The sequence below is a fragment of the Atta colombica genome, unplaced genomic scaffold, assembly GCF_001594045.1.
Source record: "Atta colombica isolate Treedump-2 unplaced genomic scaffold, Acol1.0 scaffold212, whole genome shotgun sequence".
Taxonomy (NCBI): Eukaryota; Metazoa; Arthropoda; class Insecta; order Hymenoptera; family Formicidae; genus Atta; species Atta colombica.
The window spans coordinates 6,941-7,789 of NW_017259308.1; the positions used below are offsets into that span (position 1 = coordinate 6,941).

General features: G+C 23.8%; 1 pseudogene; it reads left to right on the forward strand.

Annotated features, from left to right (window-relative positions):
* The first annotated feature begins 253 nt into the window (after nucleotides 1-253).
* On the forward strand, nucleotides 254-719 carry LOC108687723 (annotated as a pseudogene).
* Nucleotides 720-849: the final 130 nt, after the last annotated feature.

The following is an 849-nucleotide window of genomic DNA, read 5'->3' on the forward strand; positions in this document are numbered from 1 at the left end:
TTAAATTTATAAAATTTTTTATTATTTATATATTCATGTAATTAATACATTCTTCCAAAATCATGCTTTACCGATATTGAATATAAAATTTTAATAAATAAATAAATATATTATACCAATAATTAATTTTTTTACTTATAATTATATTAATTTTATTTATCTATAATTAATTAAATTTTTTAAATAATTCTATTATCTATAATTCTATTATCTATGGATAAATGATTATTTTCTATCAATCATAAAGATATAGGAATTCTTTACTTTATCCTAGCTATCTGATCTGGTTTACTTGGATCATGTATAAGTATAATTATCCGATTAGAGCTAAGATCATGCGGCAGCCTAATTAATAACGATCAAATTTACAATTCCCTAGTTATTAATCATGCTTTTATTATAATTTTCTTTACAATTATATCTTTCATAATTGGCGGATTTGGAAATTTCCTAATTCCACTAATATTAGGATCTCCGGATATAGCTTACCCGCGAATGAATAATATAAGATTTTAACTCTTACCGCCTTCTTTAACTCTTCTTATCCTAAGAAATTTCATATATACAGGAACCGGGGCAGGTTGAACTCTCTATCCTCCCCTAACATCCCATATATTCCACAGTGGGCCCTCAGTGGGACCTAACCATTTTTTCTCTTCTCTTATTGCTGGAATTGCTCTATTCTAGGGGCAATTAATTTTATTTCAACAATTTTAAATATACATCTTATAATAAAACTTTAAATTTTACTTCACATCTTCTTTATTTTTACTTTCTTCTTATTCTACAATATAATTAACTTATTATTTCTAATAATTTATAAATCTTTAAAATTATTTAAAATATTTA